The sequence below is a fragment of the Eptatretus burgeri genome, chromosome 5 (genome assembly GCF_056783735.1).
Source record: "Eptatretus burgeri isolate ZD-2024b chromosome 5, Ebu_testis_v1, whole genome shotgun sequence".
In the NCBI taxonomy this organism is placed as follows: domain Eukaryota; kingdom Metazoa; phylum Chordata; class Myxini; order Myxiniformes; family Myxinidae; genus Eptatretus; species Eptatretus burgeri.
Window position 1 is genome coordinate 102193670 of NC_140965.1, and position 11121 is coordinate 102204790.

The 11121-nt window shown below is 37.5% G+C and overlaps 1 long non-coding RNA gene across 2 annotated transcripts in view; it reads right to left on the reverse strand.

Annotated features, from left to right (window-relative positions):
- Positions 1-5860, reverse strand: part of LOC147027082 (uncharacterized) — a 124115-nt gene extending 118255 nt beyond the window's left edge. Inside the window, exons 1-2 of one of the 2 annotated variants that reach the window (XR_015058669.1) lie at positions 5666-5860; positions 589-702 (exon numbers count right to left, since the gene is read on the reverse strand). This is a non-coding gene — a long non-coding RNA (uncharacterized LOC147027082). The remainder of the gene's footprint in view (positions 1-588; positions 703-5665) is intronic. The other variant, XR_015058670.1, reaches the window with a different exon arrangement.
- Positions 5861-11121: the final 5261 nt, after the last annotated feature.

Below are 11121 nucleotides of genomic sequence, written 5' to 3' on the forward strand. Positions count from 1 at the left end.
ATGTGGGACGTCTTGGAACTGCCTGAGGGCTAAGGAAAACGGAACACAACCCATCTCTAAATGTGCAATTTCTCTTAAGGAGGAATGGTCTATTATTCTGGATATCACAACTACCATGATGGTTCCAGAGGTCATTGGTATGTGGGGATTCAAAATGTTCGAGAAACAAAATACCCACAATAAGTCTACATGCCAACACTTTTTATTTTTCTATATGCACTATACAGTACAAGTAAATGTGATAAGTAAAAAAAAAGAAAAGAATCCTTACTAATCCATAATGAGATGTACCATCGTCTTTACAGTGTTAGTGCTGCCGAAATAGTTTTTTGGCACGGGTTATTGTGGGTGGTTTGCCATAACCTGCACGATAATCAGTCAGGACAGGATCGAATATTGGAATTTGTTTCGGGTGCTGACAAGAGCTCACCATCTTCTTATTTTTCTTATTCTTATTTATTATGCAGGACATGGCTGCGGGGTAGCAGCATTTGCTGAGGGCATTGCCATGCCACTGATGCAGTGCCCCCAGTAAGTTAGAACAGGAATTTGGAATTTTTTTTATTGCGTCAGCAATATCTCACTTACTCTTCACGGAGGACACTGTGGGATCTTTAGCGGCCATCAACTAATACCGGCAGACAGGACGCCCAGCTTAACGTCCATCTGAGGGACGGCACACAAAATGATGAATCACCATGCCTGCAAAACACAAGGATAGCAGTTTATATCTGGGTTGGGATTCAAACCCATGCAAGACACAGATCAGAGACAAGGAGTCATGCATCTAGGCTAATCAGATGCCAGCACCCTTACTAATTATATACACCTATTTATTGAAAGATTCAAAAACCTTTGGCATTTCTTCAACTGATGTTCCATTCCGAGAACACATTGAACAGCACACTCTTCTTTGTCATTCTTGGTAGACGAACCCATAGTTCACCGTCAACACAATTAGCAGATAGAAACGTGACACTCAGATGTTAATCTCACAACTATGAAAGTCACTGCAAAAGAGATGTTTTCTTTGAATCGAGGAAATCGAATTGGTTCTGGTTGTTTGACGATCTGGGAAATGAAGCCTTTAATGGAGGCTAAATGAGAAAGCTGAACAAACAATAGCCTCCAACACTGTAAAATACCAATGGAAATTATTGTTCATGCAGTGTACATGAACTCATTTCATATAACACTGGAACATGAGGATGATAATTGTTATTAAAAAGATCTGATTAAAATTTCCAAAGATCTTGATCAACCTACCTTTCTTATTCTGTATGAACTTGAATTATCCTTCACAGTTCCACAGACTTCTGTCTTACTTTGAAATTCGGGTTTCACCTAAGCCTCGTGCATCTGCAAATGATCATACAGCAGGAAAGTGCTTTCTTCCTGATTAAAAAATTATTTCTGAATTCCGAAATGTACTCCTTTGAAAGTTAGAATCCAGCAAGTTGCTTTCTTAATCCGGTTGACCTAACACATATGGCCACTTGATGACTCGCACTGTTCACCAGGTGTCCTTCTTTGGATTTAACAACGCATCAAGCTTTTCCTGAAACATTTTTGGAACAGGCACAGTCCAGCTGCATCCTATTTTCTCATCACCTCGGAGGCCGCAGGCCTTGTCCATGCTGTCGATTACACCGTCACATCTTATTGCATCTACTGTACTCACAATGCAGCAGGAAAGGTTTATTAATAATACTCGTACTAATGAGACAGTATTGCAGAGATATCCTGAAAGTTATCTTTCGCCTTTCCTGTCTCAGTATCCCCACAATTCATTGGGAAGTCTTGGAAGAGTCTAACGAGCAAATGGATTCCTACATGAACCCTCATGCTTCTTTGAATCCTCATGGTGGGCTCTGTTTGCTCTTTGGTCACAAATGCACCATCGAGATGCCAGGTAACAAAAGTACACAACTTTGAACCAACCTGGAAAACTATTTTATTGTTTATCTTTTAATCTGGTTCATGTTAGATCTCGTAAATGATGGGCGTGACCTTGTAGATTAATTCAGAAATTGACAAACAAGAAATATAGTGCAGCATCAGCCATAATTAGGAAAAGAGGTGTCTTTATTTTGTAAGCAGAGGTGGAATTTTGCCTTCCCACTGCTTGTCCCCCCTCCCTGTCCTTCCCAGCCCCCCTCCAACACCATTCCCACCCCTTGTCCAACTCCACCCCACCTGCCATTCCCACCTCTCACTGCCCCCACCCTTCCAACCCCTCATCAACCCTATCCCTTGTTTACCCTCCCCACTCCTCACCCACACTCTGCTGTATGCTCCATATATGCTTCTTCCCTCTCCCTACTCCTCCAAACTCCTTTTACCCTTTCTTTCCACTCCTACCACATTCTCCTACCTAATTTTCCTTTTGTCAACATCTTTCATTTTTCCTTAATTTCTCAATTTTTATTTTATCGATTTAGCCTCAACCCACCAGCCCCCATGAGCATGTAAAAAAAAAACACAAACAAAAATCTTTAAGGAGTAAATGATACCCTTATATTACATCATGTCTGCCATTTGTTGTTACTTCCCTGAGGAGCTCATTACAAAAATGGCACAGACTGTATAAGCACAGCCTTTATGCTCTACTGCATGGCTTTTTATTGGTAATAGCCATGCCGACCCATCGCTTCACTGACGGATTAATAAAAAGACAACATGTCGCACTTCAAAACATATTGCCTATCTTTTTCTGACTCTCAATGAGGATGTAAAATGAAGTGGAACACAAGAACAAAGGATATTTTATCATAACTTGTTGTTTGTCTGCTCCTTCCATGTAGTTTTATTGTGAAGCCAAGGCCATTTTTTCCTGATGCATGAACACCCTGCATCCGATGCCGACACAAAGCAGCCTTTTTGGAATCCATCCATCCATCCATCCATTGGGACCATACTCTGTGCAGAGCATTGTTGCTGACTAAGCAGTCTCCTGGGCTATTGGACACAATACTGGACGGGTCACCACTCCGACACAGGATACTGTACCTCGGAAGGATGACAGGCAGAGTCAACCCCACCTGGTATTAATTCAATAGATTTGGGATTTGAACTCAGGATCCTATGATCTCAAGACCACCTTCCTAACCATGAAGCCAACACCAGGCAACACATTTTTGGAATGCTGAAGCATTTTCCATCCAATCATCCTGTAATTTTGATTTTTTTTTTTTAATTCTCCACGGGTAGGCAATCCTATGTCGAAAGGTTCGTGTCAATCGCTCAAGCGGTTCTGGAAAAAAAACAAATTAAAAGTGAAAAGGTAAGGGCAGAAGAAAAAAAACAAAAGGTGAGGGCCTCCGCTGACGTTCAACAACATGGTCAAGAATGTTTGCAGACGCCTATTACTAGTTTACTACATTTTCCTGTTGCTCTGAGAAGAATTACTGTGTATAATTTTGTGTTCTCCTTCTGTCCATCACACTTTATGTTAAAGGGTTTCTGTTATACCTTAGAAGCCGCTACATTAAAGCTCCTGGTCTTGTTTCTTCTTCTTTTACAATCAAGGAAACACGGGCTTTTAAAACAGGCATTTTATGATTAAACGGACACACATGTTTGTTTGAAGTAAACTGATTATCAGCTTTCCATTGTTTTTTTTTTGTTTTTCAGCTTTCCAACGGCACCATTGTTTTTTTTTTTGTTTTTGTTTTTTTATCCTGCAATAACATATACCCTTTCGAATAAAGAATAACAGACATAGGGACAGATGCTTCTCCTATTGATTCCCATCGTGTGCTGCCTTTTTGGCTGCTGGCTGCATTATTGGTTTGGGGCATGGCGATGCCACTGATGCAGTATCCTTACTACCAGTATAGTAGTGCTCATTTTACCGACCTCTGAAGGATGAAAATGACCTGCTGAGTCAACCCCCTGGTGTTAATTCAGTTGTCAATGGGACTCGAACTCAGGACCCTAGGATCCCAAGCCACCACCCTAACCGCTAATCCAACACCAGGTGTTTATCTCCTTTTGGTAAGAGTAATATAGCTATTCACATATACAGATTTCCGCTTTAATATGGTATTTCGTTTAGTCCCTCTCTTTTTTGATTTGCTGGTGAGCAAATTAAGTCAGAAATAGCATCGTCCAAGACCAGGACTATTACTGAAGACAGATTTTTGGTCAGCTGAAACATTATTTTTACGTAGGCTTCAAAAGTTGTTCAGTGGGCCAATATTTTGAAGTGTTGAAAAATATACTTTTGAAGTCTTGAAAAAATCCAAGTTGAAAATACTTAAATTATATATTGAAAAAATACTTAAAATACGTTTCTGAACAAATACCCCTCATTTAATCATTACGACTAGAATCGACTTTATTGGAAACACAAAGCAAAAAAATTGAAAAAATAGGACCACTGGACTTGTAGCTTATTTGAGCCCTAGCCTCATGTTGTAACCCAAATTTGGTAGCATTCTTAGTGGTGGGTTTGGCGAGAAAGATTTTTGAAAGGCATTTTTGCAATTTTCCCAAAAATTTGCCAAGTCCACCATTTTGACACATCCGGTCATATTATCAGCAAAACTTCCACAATTTAACATCCCGACCCTGGCCTAATGTTGTAACCCAACTTTGGTATCATTCTGACTGGTGGGAATGGAGAAAAACATTTTAAAACAAATTTATTAAGTCGGCCATTTTGACGGAACAAGCTTTGCCATTCCCATTACTAGTCAGGAGCATAACGTTGCTGCCAAATTTCAACCGGATCGGCCAAGCGGTTTGGTCAGAGAAGTCAAAATAGGAGATGGATGGATGGACGGACGGACAGACAGTGCACGATGGTGAACAATGGAAAACAATACCTTATCTGCAATTCCAATTCAAGATAAGCTAAAAATCAAAATATACTCATAGGATCTCAAATTTTGGTTAGGCCTGGCATATCAAGGCCTACCCAGAATGATGGCCATGTTCAAGACGAGTATTGATATAAACTCTTGCAAAACCATGTCACCACAGGGTAGTTTTATGGTAATGTCATGTTGAGATATGTTACATTAATTCTTAATAGTTCAATGGGAATGTGTATAATATTTTTTCCAAACTTGTCCCTTATTTTCTTTTTGTAAAAGTGTAAATGTATGGAAAATAAGTCATTGTTGACTCAACATAATAATGTGCAAATAGAATTGACATTATTCTACTCGTAATTCTTTAAAAATAAAAATGACCGTTTTTACAGCCATTTTTCCCTGCTGTGCAGGGGTTTGGCTTTTTCTTGAGGCAATGTTTTATGGCCGGATGCCCTTCCTGACGCCAACCCTGGTCGCCTCTTACGACACACAGGGATATGGTACACCTATTCGAACTGGGGCATACACCGGGACCAGTACACTGGCACTCATTTCGCCGACCTCGGAAGGATGACAGGCTGAGTCAACCCCCTGGTGTTAATTCAGCAGCCAACAGGGCTTGAACTCAGGACCCTGGGATCCTAAGCCACCATCCTAACCACTAAGCCAACACCAGGCTTCCTACTCGTAATTCTTTAACATCCATAATTATTTTAATTGTCTCGCATATTTGGTCGGGGAACATTTTTCGGCCCAAGCCTTTCACTAACCGGTTGCCTGGTCCAAATGTTCGACCGAAGGTGATAGGAATTCCTGAGTCACTCAGGCTGCCGGTGATAACTCACCTACTCTTCACGAGAGACATCGTGGGATCTTTAACGTTCACCAACGACCGGTGCTGGCAGATGAGTCCTACAGGGCACAAACCTCCAATGGATGGTGCACAAACACATCAGGGATGGTGCACAACAGCGTGACAACTTAGAGCTGCGTCAAGATTCAAAATCAGGCGAGACAGCTTTATTCGAATCTAGCGTCCGCAGGTGCTCTGTCACAAGGCATTTCTGGTAACACAAAACACCTTAGTCAGTCCGCCCTCGCAAGTAGGTAAAAAGCAACTGAAGCTTTTTTGAGTGAATGTTAATTACACCGCAAATTATCAGTTTCATGCAGTTTGTATAGGACTTTACATAGTGCATCATATCAGTTGGTGAAATCTTCACTGGAATTTTTTTGCTTTAGATCTGATTGTAACGTGTGATATTGGTAATGAGGAATGTGAATTTTATTTGCTTTGGCAGGAAAGCAGGCACTGTAACACACACACACACACACACACACACACACACACACACACACACACACACACACACACACACACACACACACACACACACACACACACACACGCACGCACACACACACACACACACACACACACACACACACACACACACACACACACTATTCTTACCTCATGGAGGAAATGTGCCAGTCATGACTAATCACTCGTTTTCTATTCCTTTTTGGGTTTTGACCAACGTTGTGGGTTTTATTATGAGATCAGGCCTTTAGAAAAAACAAAACTTTTTTTCAATACCATCTTTCATGTAAAAATAAAATTCCAAGCCACAACTGCCTTTTAATAACAAAAAAAGAAACAACATTGTCTAATAAGGAAAGTGAAATTGCACTTTGTTGTGCCGCTTACTCTGAGATCTTAGAATATCAGTCTTTTTTTTTAACCTCCTTTCTTGCTCTTCATTTTTGGCATATACCGAGCACTTCTACCAGAGCAAAAGGCATTCACTCCATTTTATTTTCTTTGAATGCGAAATCTATGTTCATGGAAAAGAGGGGAGGAGGTGACAAAGGGTAAAAGGCAATGTGATGAAAGCTACAGTTGGACAAAACAAGCAAGGGAATGAACGGGCAGGGCAAGGAGAAGAGGAAACAGAGAGAGAAGAGGAAACACATTAACCTGCAAGTAAGATGGTTGGGTTAGGTATGGCCATTTGGGATAGAAAAGATCGTGGGTTGGGATGGTGGATAAATTGGAGATGGTGGTGTATCACCAACCTGAAGTCCTTGAGGAAGGAGTATGATTTAACATTCTCAGGAAGAGTTTTTCCACAAATGTGATAAAAGAAGAAAAATACGAGTGGAGGCTTGAGGAAAGCCTGGTTTTGGAGTTTAACCAGGAGGGGGTTGCTGGTGGAACATGTGCATCCTGGAAGAACTGGGGAGGGTCTGAGGGTTAAGAAAGTAGAGGGAATTAGACCGCAGGGGGGCAATAAAAAAAGCAGAGGCCACAGACGTATTTGCGATGTAAGAGCCTTAGGACTTGTGTCTCAGCCTTACTGTGAGAGATGACTATTCTGTTGAGAGCTCTAGATTTCATGGCGTTCAGGAGTGAATGACGTGATAATGGGGTCCCAGACGATAGAGGAATGCAGTTCTCTATTTGGCTACCTGTTTATGTCAAATTTATGTCAAAGTGCAGTATGTACTACAGTAATTAATGTCAAAGTAATAATGACTAATATATGAATCACTAATTTCACGTACTAAAGTACTAATTTACTAATTCATGTCATAGTACTAATCAACATTCATGCATTTACCAATAACTAATTTTATTAATTTACTAAAGTACTAATTCTGTCATCCATGTCAAAGTAGTAATCAATGTTCATGTATTTACAAATAACTAATTTTACGAACTTACCAAAGCACTAATTTATGAATGCATGTCAAAGTACGAACTCATTAATGTTCTTCAATTTACAAATCACTAACTTTACTTACTAATTACTAAACTAATTTACTAATTCATGTCAAAGTACAAATTAATGTTCATGCATTTACGAATCACTAATTTTACGAACTTACTAATTCCTAAAGTACTAATTTACTAATCACTAACTTTACTAACTTACTAATTACTAAAGTATGTCAATGAACTAATTACTAACTACTAAATTACCAATTTACTAATTCATGTCAAAGTGCTAATTAACTCATTTTATGAACTTACTGATGACTAAAGTACTAATTTACGAACTCATGTCAAAGTACTATTTGATGCTCATGTATTTACTAATCACTAATTTTGTTAACTTACTTACGCAGGAACCCGTGGAACTTACTAAAGTACTAATTTTCTAATTCATATCAAAGTGCTAATTAATGTTGATGTATTTTCTAATCCATATCAAAGTACTAATTAATGTTGATGTATTTTCTATTCCATATCAAAGTACTAATTAATGTTGATGTATTTTCTAATCCATATTAAAGTAGTAATTAATGGTGATGTATTTTCTAATCCATATCAAAGTACAAATTAATGTTGATGTATTTTCCAATCCATATCAAAGTACTAATTAATGTTGATGTATTTTCTATTCCATATCAAAGTACTAATTAATGTTGATGTATTTTCTAATCCATATCAAAGTAGTAATTAATGTTGATTTATTTTCTAATCCATATCAAAGTACAAATTAATGTTGATGTATTTTCTAATCCATATCAAAGTACTAATTAATGTTGATGTATTTTCTAATCCATATCAAAATACAAATTAAAGTTGATGTATTTTCTAATCCATATCAAAGTACTAATTAATGTTGATGTATTTTCTAATCCATATCAAAGTACAAATTAATGTTGATGTATTTTCTAATCCATATCAAAGTACTAATTAATGTTGATGTATTTTCTAATCCATATCAAAGTAGTAATTAATGTTGATGTATTTTCGAATCCATATCAAAGTGCTAATTAATGTTGATGTATTTTCTAATCCATATCAAAGTACAAATTAATGTTGATGTATTTTCCAATCCATATCAAAGTACTAATTAATGTTGATGTATTTTCTAATCAATATCAAAGTACAAATTAATGTTGATGTTTTTTGAATTCATATGAAAGTACAAATTAATGTTGATGTATTTTCTAATCCATATCAAACTACAAATTAATGTTGATGTATTTTCTATTCCATATCAAAGTACTAATTAATGTTGATGTATTTTCTAATCCATATGAAAGTACAAATTAATGTTGATGTATTTTTTAATCCATATCAAAGTACTAATTAAAGTTGATGTATTTTCTAATCCATATTAAAGTACAAATTAAAGTTGATGTATTTTCTAATCCATATCAAAGTACTAATTAATGTTGATGTATTTTCTAATCCATATCAAAGTACAAATTAATGTTGATGTATTTTCTAATCCATATCAAAGTACTAATTAATGTTGATGTATTTTCTAATCCATATCAAAGTGCTAATTAATGTTGATGTATTTTCCAATCCATATCAAAGTACTAATTAATGTTGATGTATTTTCCAATCAATATCAAAGTACAAATTAATGTTGATGTATTTTCTAATCCATATCAAATTACTAATTAATGTTGATGTATTTTCTAATCCATATCAAAGTACTAATTAATGTTGATGTATTTTCTAATCCATATCAAAGTACTAATTAATGTTGATGTATTTTCTAATCCATATCAAAGTGCTAATTAATGTTGATGTATTTTCTAATCCATATAAAAGTACAAATTAATGTTGATGTATTTTCCAATCCATATCAAAGTACTAATTAATGTTGATGTATTTTCCAATCAATATCAAAGTACAAATTAATGTTGATGTATTTTCTAATCCATATCAAATTACTAATTAATGTTGATGTATTTTCTAATCCATATCAAAGTACTAATTAATGTTGATGTATTATATAATTCATATCTTATTCTTCTTCTTTCGGCTGCTCCCGTTAGGGGTCGCCACAGCGGATCATCCGTATGATGTGCATAGTGATTTGGCACATGTTTTACGCCGGATGCCCTTCCTGACGCAACCCTGGTTGCCTCTTACGACACAGGGATATGGTACACCTATTTTAACCGGGGTATACACCGGCCCAGTATACGGGTACTCATTTCGCCGACCTCGGAAGGATGACAGGCTGAGTCAACCCCCTGGTGTATTAATTCAGTGGCCCAACGGGGCTTGAACTCAGGACCTTTTGGATCCCAAGCCGCTGCCCTAACCACTGCGCCAACACCAGGCTCTGTATTATCTATATGTCTATATTATCTAATTATCTATATTAGATATCTAATATTATTAGATAATATCTAATATCTATATTAGAAAATACATCAACATTAATTAATTTGTTAATTTGTTAATTAAAAAATGTATTATCTAATTCATATCAAAGTACAAATTAATGTTAATGTAATTTCTAATTCATATCTTCTTCTTCTTCTTCTTCCGGCTGCTCCCGTTTGGGGTCGCCACAGCGGATCATCCGTATGATCCGCATAGTGATTTGGCACATGTTTTATGCCGGATTCCCTTCCTGACGCAACCCTGGTCGCCTCTTACGACACAGGGATATGGTACACCTATTTTTTTTAACCGGGGTATACACCGGCCCAGTATACTGGTACTCATTTCGCCGACCTCAGAAGGATGACAGGCTGAGTCAACCCCCTGGTGTTTTAATTCAGTGGCCCAACAGGGCTTGAACTCAGGACCTTTTGGATCCCAAGCCCCTGCCCTTACCACTGCGCCAACACCAGGCTCATAATTTCTAATTCATATCAACGTACTAATTAATGTTGATGTATTTTCTAATCCATATCAAAGTGCTAATTAATGTTGATGTATTTTCTAATCCATATCAAAGTGCTAATTAATGTTGATGTATTTTCTAATCCATATAAAAGTACACATTAATGTTGATGTATTTTCCAATCCATATCAAAGTACTAATTAATGTTTATGTATTTTCCAATCAATATCAAAGTACAAATTAATGTTGATGTATTTTCTAATCCATATCAAATTACTAATTAATGTTGATGTATTTTCTAATCCATATCAAAGTACTAATTAATGTTGATGTATTATCTAATTCAAATCTTCTTCTTCTTCTTTCGGCTGCTCCCGTTAGGGGTCGCCACAGCGGATCATCCGTATGATGCGCATAGTGATTTGGCACATGTTTTACGCCGGATGCCCTTCCTGACGCAACCCTGGTTGCCTCTTACGACACAGGGATATGGTACACCTATTTTAACTGGGGTATACACCGGCCCAGTATACGGGTACTCATTTCGCCGACCTCGGAAGGATGACAGGCTGAGTCAACCCCCTGGTGTATTAATTCAGTGGCCCAACAGGGCTTGAACTCAGGACCTTTTGGATCCCAAGCCGCTGCCCTAACCACTGCGCCAACACCAGGCTCTGTATTATCTATATGTC